Here is a 15,140-nt window from a genome sequence, read left to right on the forward strand (position 1 = left end):
GGTCTTACTCTCCAACAGCTTAAATAAATATAAGACTTCAGAATTCAAGGATTCACCTAAAACTCACAGAGAACTAAATATAGCATCATGAAGCATTCTTGCATTACCCTTATTATCCCCAAGTGAGCAGGAATTACTTATCAAAATCACTGGTAAGTCTTGCTCTCATGAGATTTGTAAAATTTGAAACCTCATTTGTGGACCATAAAGTTCTGTACAGGCTCAGATATGCACTATATGTTTGACCTGCTGAGTACACTGCCACAGGAGGTAACCAAGTAAAATAATTTGACTTGAGTAAAAAGGGGCAGATACTTTTATGATCACTAATAACATTTTTATAGCTATGAAAGCCAAGATAATAAGGATAATCAAATCATACATTTCAGGATATAAGCTGATTATAGTACCAGTAATGGTCAGGAAAGAATTTTACCTTTTGTCGCCAGAAAAAAAAAGTGCACAGTGACTAAAATTACATTTTAAAAGAACTTAATCATCTTAAAGTTGGGCACTGACAGCTGTAGTACAATAGACTAGGCAGGGCTGAGGGCTACTCTGGTATCAAAAACCCTTTTGATTAGCTTCTGCATTCTTGTATCCAAAAAACACCCTTATGGCTTAGACTCATCAATTGTCACATCTCTTTGCCTGCCCTTTCCCAGTAATACAAGGCCTGACACCTAATTCACTTGTATTCCCTCCAATTGCCTCTGTGCCTCGTAATTCCAAATCTGACAACATCATTGGTTTTTCATTCTCATTAACCACGATTATGTTCTTACTCTTTCTTTTCTAAAATCAAAAGGCCGCATTGCAGACCTTCAAGTGTTATGTTACCTTCACTTTTCATATCCTGCACATGATCCTTTCCTGTTTGCAGTAGTCAGGAATGGCATCAGAGGTTCACCAGACTCCACAGAATCCAGACAGGAGATGGACCTTCACAGCATCAGGTCCATTTAGGTGATGTATCCTGCTTCTGCTTTAGAAACTCACTGACATTTCCAAGGAGTGGTATGGTTTTCCAGTGCCCCTTGCTCAGCCCATTACTGGGCAGAACAACAAAGCACCACATGAATGCAAACTTAACATGTGTGGCTATGGAAAGTATTAACCTGCAGCACCATCTTTCAACAAGAATAATAATGATCTTTTTGTTAGTGTTCAAGTCTTGAAAGAAATATTTGCACTTTTAATTCATATATACAAATGGCTTTTGAGAGAAATGCTGCTGCTAGCAGTCAGAGTGTTTGTTCTTTCACCATTTATTTCTAACTAGAAGATATTTGCAGAAAAAGCTTCTAGGAAACTGTATAGATAGACAGGATGAGGTTTCAGGACAACTGTGTGCTTTCTGCTAATTCTAGGAGAGATGTGTGAGGTGAGTTAAAAAGCGTTACTTTATCAGTGAAAAGTTAGATGTCTTCTGGTCTCTTTCCCAGGTCAGTGAAGAGCTCGTGTAAGCTCCAAATTGTTTTTTGCTTAACCAATCTCTGCACATACCACCTTACAGAAGGACAAAAGCCAGGACAACCTGATCATATGAAACTCTAGCACTGCAGAATTGAAGTTATGTGAGAGAAATCACAGTATCAGCACATACACTGCTTTTCTGGAGTCCTGCTTCTTATCTGTGCTTTAAAGCATTCAGAATGACTTTACGAGTAAAAGGTAGTTAAGGACACTGCAAGAAGAAGGCATCTCCAGAAGTTACCCTCACAATGAAGGTAGGTGCTTGCAAAAAACCCCACAAACAAATGAATGAACCCAGCACAAATCTGCATTGAAAACTAAATCAGACTAAGACATTCAAGGAATGACAGAAAGGCTTCTTTATGAGATAAAAGTTTCATCAGCAGGAATGGAGTTGTCTGGCCTGACACCTTAAGATGAACGAAAATGGTGTGTCATCTTCATCTTTCCAGTGCATTTCAATTTATTTGTGGGAAGCAAATATTAAGTTACATAGGACAGCTTATTTTTGTCCTTTGGATCCTAACTGTAGGGTGAGAACAATTTGTCCCCACACTGTCTTCCCTCCATCCAGCTCCTTACTCAAAAAAGTCATTAGAAAAGTAGAGATGAAGCTAAATCTAATCTTTGAAAGATTTGGTGAATCTATGTCCAACTGAACAACACCCACTGTTGTATTGAACTAATTTCTTCTGCTCAGATGGTGTAGCTGAAGCAGTGTTTATAAAAAGCAGAAGTATGATTTTGTACATTGGGTATCTGCAGGCAGAATTATTCACAAATGCTTGGCACTGGTGCCAGCGATGGCTTTTGTCAGGCATAGGAAAAGAGCTGTATGTAAACGTGTTTAAGAAAGAAATGATGGCTTTTGATCCTTGCAGGAAAAAAAGTCTGTTGAGGGATATTTCTACACTGACTCCAAAATAACAATGGGAGTGACTGAGTATACAGAGGAATAGAAATAGCAGGTCCCATTTGTCTTCAGTGCTCTGATATGACCTAACACCCATTGCTTGAAATAAACTAAGCTGCTCAGTGAACACATCTGATAGTACAATTTGCTCATCACCTTTAGATACTTGAAGCAGTCCTATATTTTCCCTGGATTTCCTGTATATTTCTTGACACTTATAAAACCTAGCTCTACCAAATCGGAGCACCTTACGATGATATATGGTCATTGCTTCATTCCTACTATTTTTTTCTCTCAAGTTTAATCTCATGAATAATGTGATAATAAATGTTGTATTGGAACTCAGAAATTGCTAAGATTTCTGTGATATATAGAAAGTTCTGGTGTTTTAAGATGAATTTATGTTAGTATGATTGCACAGATGCTAATGAATTAATCTGAAGTGTGTCAAATTTTTTGGTGGGTTTGAGACAGTGGATTAAAATAAGAAGGAAAATTGGTACAAGAAGAAAAGAGGCATGAAAGAAAAAATGCAGTGGGAAAAATCAGGATAGGAACAAAGAAAGTGTGCTTATCTTAGACTTGGGTTCACCACTGAGGAAGCGGGAGAAGTTCTAGAGAGAAGGTGCATACAAGAAGCTCCTAAAGCTATGTTAGAAGTCTGCTTGCCTGTAGGGCTAAGATAAAATAGGGTACAAAGGCTTGCATGGAAATTGCTTTTTTTTCTTTTTATTCTTTTTTTTTTTTACCTCCTCCCCTAAGGAAGATGGGGATATAAAAACATGTATGCCTAGAAGGTCTGGAACTAATGTGGAGAGGACACCTGGCATAGCAGGGGCTAAGATAAAGAAGGGCCACAGAAACTGGAAAAGAGAGACACAGAAATAGTGTAGTAAAGCACAGCTAGAAGTTCAGTTGTAATACATGGTAGAGGCAGCTGTTTGAAAGTGTGACCTGATAAACAACTGTAATAAGTGGTGCTAAAATGGATATGAAACTTATCTGTGATGACATTAGTGACTGGAAGAAATCTAATGCAGCAAACACTGAAGTTTCTAGGGTAATTTTGAGGAAATAAATTAATGGAATAGATCTTGAAAGGAGGATATTTTTGGTCCACACAGGATGGTTAGAAGTGGTAGAACATTGCAATGCCATGGGTCCTTGATCACTCAGGACAGCTTTGTTAAAATCAACACACAAAAAAGTCAGCTTGTATCTCAGACAACTGAGGTAGAACACCATTCAGAATAGTCAAATTCCAGTGGAAGAGAGATATAATAGTAGAGGTAGCAGTGGTAATGCAAGTAAACAGCAAAAGTAATATAAGAAATACAACATTTGATGCCGGTTTTCTTCTGTGGAAAAATGAGTTTCTAATCTGTTTATTGGAACATGGGAAAGACTTGGGGACCAAATGTCTTAAGGTTAAAAAAGTAGGCTGGAGGCAGTCTATTGATGAATGATTAAATAGTCAACATAAAGCACTATATAAATACTGAGATACTTTCATAACAATTGATATAATAAAGATATATCTCACAATATTTCTGAGTTCAAAGCACAACAGATTCTAGTTGATCAGATAAGGCATATAGGCTACAAAATGTTTTGTGTCCTGCAAATTGAAAAGTCACTTCAGATAATTAAGAAAGCTGATTGTATTCTTAAAAATTAACAGGGGAAAAAATATTTGTCCAGTCACAGTCAGAAGTGACATGACAGAAGAAGAGTAGCAATACTATATCAGTACTACCAGCAACCTTAATTGGGAAAGGTTACTGCTTTTCCATAACCATTCAAATACATCTCTGCGAAGTAGAGAAGGTTGGCAGAGAATTGCCTCCACACCTAAACCTTTTCAGTCCTAAATCTTATTCATTTGCTCTCATATAGAATGTGTTGCTAATCTCTCTTTTTCAATTTTGCAAATAAAACAAACCCTATGACCCCTAAATTTCCTAAACAAAACCTCACGAAGTAAAACAGAAAAGAACCCACAGTGGAAATATTAAAAGCAGTATTGGAAAAAAACAAAAACAACCCCCAAAAATATTTGAAATTTGTTCATTAGCTACATCCCTCTGGTGGTCTAGTGGTTAGGGTGCAGCACTTTCACCGCTGCGACCCGGGTTCGATTCCCAGCCCCCCGGACAGATGGAGCTCGTCAACCCTGTGAGGCAATCCATCTAAGAGAAGGTCACTCTAAACAAACCTACATCCTGAGACCCTCACTGCCACTGTCCAAGCTTGCTCGGCCCCGGCAGATGAACCTCAGGATTAAAGGGTGGGCTCAGTTCAGCACACGCTGTGTCTCACCTAAAAAATCCACTGCGCAGGCTCGAAGGGTTAATGACCTTTCCCAAATCTTCGCTCGTGAAGACTGGCCATTACATCCCTCTGAATTATGGAGTTACATGAATTTGGATTTTTCATAGAGTAAATTTCTTGCTTTCACCAAAGAGCAGTGAGTTATAAATCCTGCTGCTCCTGAACCCTTCAACTGTATGAGGCGACTAGGTATAAGTGGCTTTTATAAGCTTCCATAGGATTTTAGTAAGCTGTGATCTTTAAAAAAGCACAGAGTGAGTACAATAAACTGAGTTAAATGAAAAGAGAAAGCATTAACAATGGATTTCATCTTGGTAGTTAATTAGCTAGAGGCCATGTAGGAATAGACTAAATATCAGCAGAGGGTTCCTGATAACAATCTCAGAACAGATGGGCATTTTTATCTTGAAAGGATGACCAGCATATCTGTAGTTTTGCAGCTATCATGACTGATCTATATCTTCTTTATCCAGGCTAATCAAGTACAGAAAGTTTATTAAGATAGTAACACTGAAAGTTATCACCAGTTATGCTCTCTAATCTTGATACAGTTTTGCTGTGTACTGTGTTTCAAGAGGTCTGTCAGCCAACAAAGGCTAAAGTTTGAGGGGTATCATTTACACGTCTACAATGATGTTTTTGCTGAACAACAAGCAACTTAAAACCCATTTTAAATTGATGGCAAAAGGTTATTGTCATGACAACTCCAACAGGTTAAACACAGGCTCTGAAAACAGGCTAAAACGTAGAAATCTTCCCCCAGGACAAGTAGGTTGATGTGTCTCCAACCGACTTTAGTTTCCTGCCACTGCCCACTAAACAGCCTTCTACAAGCAGGGAAGAAAAGACTCAGTTGGTAAAAATCAGAGTAGTCACAGTGTTGGAATCTATGCCAAATGATGTAGATGAAACGATACACATAGCCAGTGGATGTATGCCTAGGAGAGCCGACTGTTGAGTATGTAAAATTAGCATTTGCTTTTTTAATGCATGTACATTCTAAACACTGACAAAATAGTCCTTCTGGTTCTTAAGAAATCTAGTTTTAAGATTAAAAAAATATTCAATGAAAGATTTTAAATTTGGATTTATTTTTGAGTCCAAGTATTTGATGAGAGATTCCTTTCATCCTATTAGGATGAAAGCATTTTTTCATAATCAAGAAGAATCAGTTGGTTTCTGTTAAGTTTTGCATCAATACAGCACTGGGCCAATAGATCATGTTACTTCATGATGCTTCAGGTGGAGAGAAGACAGTTCGCGACAAGTAGAGGTGCAGGGTTTAATAGTCTGAAAAAGTTTTGTTTTAAACATTTTATTACCCCCTCCCCCCAAAAAAAAAATCAGAGCATGCATGCTGAACCCCATTTTGCCTGAAGAGGGGTCTTGTTGTCTGCACAATTATCTACATGTGTGTAGAACAATGCACAGCCTATACCCACTGTTGTGGAATTTCTTGCCTGGCCTTGACAAGTCAGAAATTCTTGAAGAGAGTTGCTATGGGGCTTTTGACTGAAAGATCAATGCTTAAATAAAATCTGTGTGCTGATTACACATCTCCACATTCAATCAATGAGTCACTGAAATTCCATAACAAGCTAAATATTGATGGCCAGAAAACAAATGTGTACAATTGCACTTGACTGTTTTTTCTTTTCCTCTTTCTAATTTCACCCAGCCTTAATAAATATGAGGTTGTAACTGCCAGTTATTCTACATGCAACCAGTCATTGTGCTGTAAAGTACTACCGTTTGCTGTTATTGATCTTATCTATCTTTTTAATTATTGAAGTGACCTGAGGTTTGGTTTGGTCAGTCATGCAGGTCATTCTTCCACCTTAATGATGTGAAATGTTATTGTCAGGGTGAGGGAATCAGAGTACCCATAGTTTAATGCTCTTTTACATGCCAATTATTCCCCAGACTATAGAAGAGCTGCAGTCAATTAAATATAAAATCTAGAGGTCATCTGTCTTTTTCTTGATCCCTTTGTGATTGAAACATAACAATGGAAATCTTTTATAATCTTGCCTTTCATTTTAAAGAAATTGTGTTCTAAATTTTATAGGTGGTGTCCCAGAAAGCCAGGTAATTTTCTGCTAGACACAAACTTGGGAAAAAAAATAAAATGCGTAGTCACATTGTTTGAGATCAATTTAAATTTAAAATAGATTTGAGGACAAATAGTTAATCTGAGTAAGAGAGTCAGTTTTGTCTTTTACAAACAAATGCGTCACTTTTTCAATAAATAGTTGTCAAATACAGTAAAATTCTAGTCTTGATCAAAACCTGTCCACTGGAGGCATGATGGTGTCCATGGTGGAGCGAAGGTTAATGTATCACCCATTTAATATGTTGCTACTGTGGCTGAAATACCACCGCATATGAATTAAGCACCTTTCAGGAATCCTCCACCTTTTGTATCATGGAGGGTGATCTAAGCAGTATGTAGTAAAATCCAAAGATAAACCACTTGAATAGGATTTTCAAGGAATTTTTCAAGAACCTCTAACAGCTATTCATTACCTTGTAACTTAACATACTAAATATATTTGAGATTAGTAACCTTTTAATTTTACTGCTAAAATATTAAATAAGTCTCAATTTTCATCCTCTACCTTTCCTAGAGCTCATAGGAAGTTGCTTCAACCTACTATTTGTTGCAATATGATGCAGAAATATCTAATCATTTGGTTTGTGATCATATGCAATTCTCATACAGCTCTCCCCTTATATTGATGTTTTATTTATGTATATATATTTTTTTTTTACTTTAAAAACCTTTATGATATGAAGGGGCAAAAAAATATTTTGAGAAGTGGCTTTAATTTGTGTCATTGCAGGGTTTTTCAGCTTTCCATCAGCATATCCAAACCCTGCTCTTTAGGAAGGCAGTACAGCAAAGAGTGATGCCTGAACCCTTACTCTAAGCCAATCACCATTTCCCAGTTTCTGGTGATTGTACTAGCTAGCGTAGCTCTTAATTCCTGTAAAAGAGAAAGTTATATAGTCCTTGGAGACCATTTGGAAACTGAAAAAAAAGTTCAGTGTAGAATTTTGGTATCTGCTTAAACATGTCTGTTCAGTGGATGTGTCCTGGCAGGCAGTAAATTTCTGGCTAGCACACTTTATTGGCGTTTGTCCCTAGAGCCCTAGTGGCCTAGGATTTGCCTATTTGAGAGATTTTCTCTCTTCAGCTGACAGAGCAGTGGGCAACAAATCACTCTGGGTGTGTTCCAAAGCCCAGTAATGTCAATGGAGACATTGTAGAAGGGAGGTTAGCAGGACAATCTTTAGTAATGATTTCTCTAGAGCTCTCTCTTACAGTTGGTTTACCATTGATCTGATTTTTTAACCTTTGCATCAAGCTGAAAACCCCACTTCACTATTTCCACTCTACTGAGAAAGGCTGAGCTGAGAGCTGGGAGGATGTTTTCTTTGTTTTCTTGACTGGTAAGTATTTCCCTATCATCAGAGGAACACTTTTTTTATAATTTAGATTTTGAGAGGGATGCAGCTTACGATAGTTGGTTGTTGAGGGTTTTGTAAATATAAATGAATAACCTCAATTATACTTTGCTATAACAATCCCCTCTCCTACCTTCCCTGAGATGTTTCTTTCTTGTGCTTTCTACTGCAAGAATAACTACTTGAAGCAAATGTGCTTTGTAATATTGCACTGGGGCACTACGGATTTTTAAAAAATACCTTTTTTTGCGATATGTTAAAAAAAAATCCTGGCTGATTACAACTTGTTAGCTTTGCTGCTGCTCCAGTTCCGTTTAGGAAAAAAAATATGGCTTTATATTCCCTCCCACTGATTTTCAACTAAAACAGAACTTAGTTGCCTGCTGATCCTGCTGGCTTTTTTAAATGAAAAACTTATTCTTCTTAAACTACTGGAAAATTATGTTTAAAAATCAGCATAATTTCATTGCCTTTTATTTCTGTCTGTCATGAAAACTGCTAGGCTGCTTTCTGGAACAACCCAATGTAATTTAATGCACAAATTTAGTTATAGTTATGAATATACTGACTGAAAAATATTTCAATGATCCAGACATATTAGTCACTCTACAATAAAAATGACTGTGTGCATACATTGGAAAAAAAAATCTATGTCTATAGGTGCCTCTATCTTCATAAAAGATAAATGCATAAGATTGAGAGTTGACAGGTTCAGTAAAGAGGGACTATGCCTAACCAGTGTACCAAAAGTGGTTCAGTCATTAAATTACAGAGGACATAGAAATTAATTCAGAATTATGACATCACACGCTGGTTACTTTAAGAATGATAAGGATAGTAAGGAGAACAGGGAATAAAAAACTTCAGTTGAAGACTGAGAGAAAATGATATGTAGGAGCACCTGGTGGTTTTGCATAATTTTCCATGTCTCTTCAATAGGGAGGATGTACACCGGAAGAACCAACAGTGGTGACAGGTTCAAATCTTGCAGAGATTGAAACTCAGATGCTGTTCAGAATCTCTGATTTATGAAAATTTGGGATGTTTTGTAAAACTAGATTTTTTTGTGAATTTCTGACTACTCTATTTTCTTTATTCCTCATTTGTTATTAGATCCTTTTCAGTTCTAATATTTTGTAACAAATAATAGTCCAGAAGAAAGGAGATAAGGATGTGAGAGCCTCTTCATATACAGAACCTTCAAACTTATTGTACCCTTTAGCAAGTAGTTCAGAGTGTAAGACACGGTATGGGTTGCAAGACAAGAATAACCACTAAGGGCTTACATAAGCCAGAGAATTTCACTGGAAGGATTATTCTGCATCAAACCCTTATTTTTTGACTGAGTAGGAGGCAAGGGAAACACTGACTACACTGATGGAAGAAGTTCATGTGATGGAAAATCTGCTCCATCTCCCAGTTTCCAATGGTTAGTTACATTCACTGTTCAAACCATGTGCCTGGCTGTGGGTGAAAAGATCATAAATACTTGAAGTGTACAGCTCACATAGTTTAAATTCAGCCAACTGACCGTCAACTGATCCTTAATGGAAAGTTCAAAGAAAATTAGTACTCCATATTGCAGCTTTCCAGTTCCATGAGAAACCTTTTGGCTTCTCTGACTCCCTATCTATACTATTATTATGAGGAAGGTATCACACAGTTCTAAGTTTGGCACTCCTCAGTCAATATCTGAATAAAAAATAGCTGGGGAAGCAAATGCTGGACATATTTTTCTATCTTTAAGTGATATGATTTTTTCACGAAATTCTGATCTAGGGTGTGTCACCACCATTGCAAGACTTTGTCACATGTTTATGTAAATGAAGGAAAGCACTTCTATCCCACTTCTTTTTGACTAAAGGACTTCAGCTTCCCAAGGTTTCTAGGAAAAACTTGTTTGCTGCTGACTCTCTCAGAACTGAACACAGGTGTTGCAATGAATGTATATTAACATGTCTTCAAATCATTTGGAATAATGAGCCAGATTAGTGACCTAGCAGTCCTAGCATGCTGTCTTTAACATTGCCTGGGACTGGAGGTTTCAGAAAAAAGAATAAAGAGTATTCTTAAACTCCATCTGTTGGCTAATTTGCACAGTCATTTTCTACTAGTAACATGATATTCATGCTTAGAGTGGTGGGAAGTCTCTTCCACCAACCCAGACTTGATCTGTTTCTTCAGCAGTAGACTCTGAGCATTTCAAGGAAGCAGACACAGTCTTGTAAAGTTCACCCCAATGCTGCCTATATTCCTCAGAGACTGTTTCTCACTCATTACTGCAAGTGGGCGAGTGCCTTTTTCAAGCCCTGTAAAACTGGAAAATCTAACAGATGGTAGATATGGCCTATATGCCTGAAGTCCCTTCATATCACTCTGTCGTGTTTCCAAAACTACTTTTCAATGTGCTTTCCCTTGGAAGTCATTGGAATATTCCTGCTGGGTTAGATTATTACATTTCCCTTTCCCATTTTTTCCCCCAACTGTAATTCAAAAATACTAAGAGGCTTTTGTCATCATGTAAACATACATTTATAGTAGATTTTGAGTGAAGAATAATTGTTTGGTCTAAGACTTGTATCTCCTGCAGCCTACTCTAGGGAACTATAAATCACTTTCGGTGGGATCCGTGCTTATATCAAACCTACTTCCATTATTTCCCATGGACTATCACCATGTTGTTTATCCTGTTTTCCTACTCCTGTTATGTGTTTTGAAACAGCAGTTTATTGAAAACAATCCATACCACTGACTGGTCTAACATAATCACTACAAACATAACTACCTACCAGTGATCATCAGAGGGGTTTCTCTTACGCTGCTGGCTTTTGCACAACACACATGTTAAGCCTAAGGAGAACTTATGAAGAAGAAGTTAGCTCCTCTCTGCTCTCTCTAAACTCATTTTTTTGTAGGGTGACTTCTATCAGTGTTCCCATAAGCTTTAGGTTGTCCTCAATGGCATGAATTTTTTACTCATCATAGGGAGCCTTTGCTATAAGCTGGATAGCACAAAGATGCTTCATCAAAAAGCCTTTTAAATTTTTAGTACATTGCTTTTGTTAATTACCAAGGAAAAATTTATCTTCCTCATGGCTAGAGGGTCATAAAAGCTGGTGCTAGTGATGTCTCTGTGCTTCCCTGCCAATTGTACAGATCCACAATGGTCAACATAATAAATGTAACATTAAAAAATTTTAGAACTCATATGGAGGAATCATACAGGAGAAGAGGGAAGTTCAGGTGGTGAATTTTATCCCAGATTCTGTAACAAGTGGCAATACTAACTGAAGTGCAATATCGGACCCCCTTCCGTCATAGATGTCTACCGAACTGAATGTCAGAACTACTGTTGACTTCAAAGAGGATGGAATTGGGTCCAGCAGTGCTTGCAGTGCATGCTTGCTGCTTGCAAATAGTCTGCAAATGTCAAGACAGGGACTTCAAGGACAATACTGGAAGGGATGGTTAGCAAACTCTGCCTGCACTCTAAAAATAACCAAGGTCACTTTGAGAAGGTGTGCCCAGTACAACTAAGCCTTTGAGTCAGGCATCTCAATTTAAAGTAGTAGAGAAAGCAAGCTGTATGTTTTGTACTGGAGCATAGCTATAATCTGTCTGGTGAGAAGTTTTTGATTATCTTCCTTGTGTATGATGAGACCTTTCAATACTGGTGTATGAGTGTGCATGTATGCTGTTGTGGGCACAAAATATTCCTCTCCTCTCTTCCCTATACTGGACTACTCAAATTTAGCTGAATTCCAGAGCTTGGAACATAGCTAGTAAATAGTGCTGGCAACTAAATTCAAAATTAAGTGATCAGAATTCAATATTTTTAGAAAAAAAAAATCTTTTAATTGTAATAATCCATTAGACATTAAAGTTACTTTTTAAATAACCATTTTACATTTTAAAATAATAATCAGTTATTTAAAGTTGCTGATCCTCTATCATGATATAAAGGTATTTCTGTTAACATTTGAGACAACATGTAAGATGCTACCCTTCTGGACTGTGTATATGGGGACTATTGATAGGAAAATTGCTTTATGTCACAGAAAGAGAGTCTTGTTTTCTTCAGCCAAATGTGCCTGAAGTTCAAAGACAAGAAGTGAACTTTTACTGACCTATATATGGTCAACCTGAAAACTTTTATAGGGAGTGTCTGTTTCCCTTTCTGTCAAGGTAGGTCTAATATTCTTGAAACAATACCAAATTCCCATCACAAAAGGTCAGGAATTTTTATCACTGTTTCTACTGGAAATTGTGGAATAGTGAAATTAATACTTGTTGAAGATGGTAGTTTTAATGAATTTCCTTCTTCAAAAGAAATCTCTTTTGTTTTTTTTTTTATTTCTTCCCAGCTAACAATGTTTATTTACATGTAAAATCACCTTTCAGTTTTCAAGAGTCATTTTGAAACAAAACAATGCAAAATAATTTCAGCAAATTGCAGCTTTCTCACTCAATGCTTCTCTTTCCCCTAATTTTTCTTCAGTTCACAATAATTTTCAAAATTTTGACCTGTTCTGTTACAGGAGGAGGAAAAAATCAGGTGAAAAATTCTTGTGGGGTAAGAAAGATGCTTTACTGTCTTGTTCTACATTATATTTTTCTCTTCAGCATTCAAGGACATCTCTTGTGCTGCAGAATAGGGGATTAGCTGACAGCTGAATACCAGTTCCACTTCCCAGGAGCTTAGGTGCTCATGTTCTGTTATGGAGTATATGTTTTTTTAGTCTCAAGGATGGATTTCTGCAAATTCATCTCCTTCCTTGCAGGATAGTATTTTCTTACAGCTTCTTAGAACTGTATTCTGCTAGCAAGATGGTTGGATGGCTTATGTTGCATCTATCAGGCCTCTGTATGTGTACTAGAAAAGTACATTATCTTTGCTTCAGGGATCACCACTGCCTGCCTTTATTTATACTCCACTACTGTACCCTCCAGCCCTGTCATTCCAATAGTATTCTTGAAGAGAGCTTGATCCAAAGCACATTACAGAATTGCAAACTCTCTAAAGAGTTTTGTGGCATTGTGGCAAAAATGGTTATAACTTTTGAAATGCTGTGGAAATGTTTGCTGGAAGCCAATGAATTTCCATGCAAAAATGTCACAAACAAGTGGAAGTGAATAAAAAAATCTGAGAAATCATTCAAATTTTTGCAAACACACACACCAAAAAAAAAAAGGAAAATGAAACACAAAACACCTCAATCCCTTTAACCTGTTGGGTTTTGCCCAGCATTAATAAAGTCTTTATGCCGTCCTCATTAGTCAAGACTTCAATGTCAGTGTATGAGTCTTCTGTCTGCAGAGGAGCTTTGAAAGGAAATGTCATTATATGCAGTGCCTGTACGGATCAAATATGCATGTGTTAGTTTTACAGACTGGTGTCAGTGTTGCATTTATTTATTTGGGACAGTGGTAATGACGTGTAAGCCATTTTGCTCCAAGAAAACAATGCACTGGGATCTTTTTTTCTAAGCATTAAATTCTGGTTTACTCAGGGTCTTCTCCACCCACTTTAGATGAGGGAGGAAAAAATCTTGGCAAGCGGATGCTCTGAGGGGGCACATGGAGGCGTGTGTAATCATCTTGCCAGTTTAATTAACAGTGCTTTTGACTGATATGTGTTAATGAGGATAATGTACAGTATGGAGGGAAAGAACCCTGTGTGCTATATTAAAGGGACAGGTGCTGGGCGTATTGGAAAGTTCACTAAAAGGAAATAAAGTGTATGAAACAACTTAGAAAGGGAGGGAGAGGAAACATTTCTGAGAACACTTGAAAGGGAGTAAATCTGTGCACCCAGTTCACGTGCCTTCAAAGTGGCTCATAGTGGAAAATGAAGGAGTGGAGAAAATCCATCTGTTGGCTGTATGGTTCTGCTGAGGGAGGGAAGGGAGAGTGGCTCCTGCCTTCCTGTGCCTGGCAGACCTCATCAAATTGGCTCACCTGTGTACATACTCTCCTGTGCATAAATGTTTGCAAGAGTGGGCCTAAAAAAGTGTCACACATTTGACATTCTGTGCTGCTTCTTCTGAAATGACACCATTTATAGTTAAGAGCAATCAATGAAAGATTTCATTCTGCATAAGGGCCTGATCGTCTGATGCTGCAAGAGCCTCCTGCAAGGTGCTGAGTGCCCTCAACTCTAAGTGAAATCAATAGGATTGGGCACTAGCATTTTTAATTCCTCTTATTTATGGGATATTTTTATACCCTTTCCTATGCTTTGGAAATAGAATTAACTTTACAAGATTTATTACAAGCCTGAAAAGGAAAGGAAGAATTCAGTATGGCAAGCTTATTTATCTTAAAGATATCCTTGGAGATTGAGAGTATCCTATCAGGGTCTTACAACATTTATAAAATTTGTGTTCCTGTAGTCTTTACTCCAACAAAGTTGGATACCAGTGTTTCCAACACTTACAGGAAACAATGGTATTTGTGGTCCAAGAAGGCTAAGTTCTCAGAGAGTGTTTCAAGCTGCTCTGCCGTGTTATTTTTCCCCATAACCTTATTTATTTTGGGAAAGGACTAGTGAAGTGAAGATATTCAAGATTTAAAATCATTCTCTGCCTTCAATGTTCACAATCTTTAAGGTTTTATTTCTGTTTTCAAAAGTCTTCATCTTTCTACGAGATTTGTGAATTTTAAATCAAAGCCTATAAATGTGAGTTACAATTAAAGGAGATAGTTGCAATGCTATTACTTTGAATACCTTGAAAATTCATTATGTGTTCATTGTCTTAAACAAAAACCTGATACTGCTGCTTTCGTGGTGTACTGGAAATTATCTTAATCTATAAGTATATATGTATATTTCTGTAATCAAAAGAGAGATGATCATATGCAGGCAGCTGTTCAGTCTCTTTGAAAAGAAAAAGCAGAAGCCCCTTGGAAAATATTTCCTCTTCTGCCAGGGGCTGTACCTGTTTTCTGTGAA

The sequence above is a fragment of the Lepidothrix coronata genome, unplaced genomic scaffold (genome assembly GCF_001604755.1).
Source record: "Lepidothrix coronata isolate B3197 unplaced genomic scaffold, Lepidothrix_coronata-1.0 Scaffold19, whole genome shotgun sequence".
Classification (NCBI taxonomy): Eukaryota; Metazoa; Chordata; class Aves; order Passeriformes; family Pipridae; genus Lepidothrix; species Lepidothrix coronata.